Genomic DNA, 2592 nt, shown 5'->3' with positions numbered 1-2592 from the left:
AGATAGAGAATTGCATCAGCAGTGTGATATCTTCTAGATATCTTCTAGAAGGATCCCACCATCTTTCCAGCGACCTTGGCAACAGACTTGATGTACGTGTTCCATTTCAGATCAGGAGTGAAGGTCAAGACCAGAAACTTGTCAAAACATGAGGCTTCTCCTAGACGAGAACCTAAAATCGAACAGAATGGACGTACTTGGCTTTTATTGTACCTATTTACTATGCCTCCCCACGGGACAGAGTTAGACACCAGGGTCGTTTTTTAACGTGGAGAAAAGGTACAAAAATAAAAATTGTCTCAGTCGTGAAGGATTTCTCCTCCACCGAAAGAGAACAAGAAAATGAAGTGCAGCATCTGAAGAACAGATACTACACTTTGATCTTGACCAAAAGGCCAAGAAAATCATGGTTTTTATTGTAGCGACTAATGGTAATTAGTATTACCAACATAAATTATTAAAACAAAAATACAGTTGAAAAAAAATTATTCAAACACAATTTATTTTGCTTTACCAACTAATTCATGACCTATTTGTACGAAACAATTCAGTTTTCAATATTCAAAAAAAAAGGTTTAAGCCAATTTACTTCACCATCAATAATCTTTGAATAACAAAATCCACAAATCCACGTTGTTCCATTTTGATTTTGCACAGAAACTAAGTACACGACCAAAATGGAAGCAAGTAACGACTGAATACTTGGCTTAGGCATTTTTTTTTTTTTTTTTACAAGGTAGTCACTACTTATCAAGGCCGGAAGCCACTCGGGATAAGGGTTATTGCGTGTACAGTGGCTTACTTGCTTCTGCTCCGGTTTTCTATTCCCATGTCAAACTTTCATAATAAACATTCGTCTTACTATAACCACTATCAACAACTTCCCCCACTCTTTATCTGTGCCTGAATCTAAACTCGGATTCCATGAACTAAGGATCTTTTCTAAAACTGCTGCCTGCTTTGCAGCTGACTACAACATGGTCGTCTTCAAGACCAATGTAAACAAGTTCTTACTGAGCCGTCCGCTTAAATAATTATACCAAATTCCCGCTATTAACGATTACTACATTGTTGTCCTGACCACTACCATACACACCCTAACCCTAACCCTAACCCCCTAACCCTTATCCTTCGGACCTTGACAAATGGTGAACCCCTTGTTAAAAAAAACAAACAAAAAAAAAACTAGTTCTTGTTCAGATTTAAAATGGTTATGACGGATTTTTTTTTACTCAATAACGTAAAGCAAATTGACTTAAAAATATCTTCTATATAATAATTTTTGGGCGCAAATAGCTCACAAACAATAAATAAAACAAAGTAAATTTTAACTGATTTCCTACCTTTAAAATAACTTATGTCAGCAATAGTAATGCTTACTAGATAGTCAAACATTGCATGTTTATTAGTTCAAAACAATATATATCAAGATATAAACCCAGTTTATTCCTGCCTGATCATATACTATAATTTTCATTTTTCAAGTCTGGATTTTTATACTGCGATAACTATACAGGGGAGATAACTCATAAAATTCCTGAATTATTCCCCTTTAATTTTTAGGCAACTATTTCAGTAGCTATGTTTTAAATTTGTATAACACCTTCGAAATTACTTAAGTTAATATAGAGATTAAGTATCTATACTTACGTATTCATATCTATCTACCAGAGTATGTGTAGATGTGTCTGTACAACTCGAGAATACCTCCTTACGTCCTAAACGATCAGTCCAACAGAGGCTGGGCCACAGTGAGTTTCGAGTCCTCCTGTGCTCTGTTAGTTTATGCCTGTATTTAAAACATTTTTTTTAAATTATATTTTCACCTTAAACAAGGCACGGCGCCACTTTGATGTAGAGGGCTACTACCAGGGGCATAAGTTGCAGGAATTACTATGTAGGGAGTTAAGCAGCAAGACGTCTGTTCACAGTACACTTGAACTTCTGCATGTCAGTACAGTTGGAAGGGAATTCCAAAGTCTAGCAGTTCTAGGGAAGAAATTATTAGAGCAGAAGACTTTCTTACATCTAGGTATCTCTACTGTGTAGGGGTGGGACTTTGCTGCTTATCGGGTTTGTTGGTGGTATTTACGCCGAGGGGGTACAAGGGCTTGTAGTTTATCGGAGCGTCTACCATTAAAATACTTGTAAAACAAGCAAAGGGATGCAATATTTCATCGATGGGACAGAGGTTGAAAGCTTAGATGACAGTTCAGGACGTATTAGGTTGACAACTCCGTTTTGGACCTTGTCCAAGAGTGAGTGGTCCTGGATATGACCTTAAACTATATCCAGTGGTGAGGCCCAAGCTTGCGGGCTTTGGGGAGTGTGGAACCACCCTTTAATTACCATTGCTCCCAGGTCCACTCTGACTCGGAGTGGTAGTACCTGTTAGGGTTCCAACTATGGGTTGAATAGAAACCGACTTGAAAACAACAAATATATTCTATTAAAAGTTTTTTCTTCAAAATCTTTGGATTCGGCATTAAATAACCTGAAAAGGGTTGATATGCCGTAAAACAAAAACAACCAACCAACCAAGAGTGAAAGACTAGTAGCAGATACACCAGCCCAAATATGACAATATTTCAT

At 37.2% G+C, this 2592-nt stretch overlaps 1 pseudogene; it reads right to left on the bottom strand.

Annotated features, from left to right (window-relative positions):
- Window positions 1-274: 274 nt before the first annotated feature.
- Window positions 275-408, bottom strand: LOC145249224 (U2 spliceosomal RNA; annotated as a pseudogene).
- Window positions 409-2592: the final 2184 nt, after the last annotated feature.

This window comes from Euprymna scolopes, chromosome 27 (genome assembly GCF_053919585.1).
Source record: "Euprymna scolopes isolate OS-2025 chromosome 27, ASM5391958v1, whole genome shotgun sequence".
In the NCBI taxonomy this organism is placed as follows: Eukaryota; Metazoa; Mollusca; class Cephalopoda; order Sepiida; family Sepiolidae; genus Euprymna; species Euprymna scolopes.
This window is presented reverse-complemented; position numbering and strand designations above follow the sequence as displayed.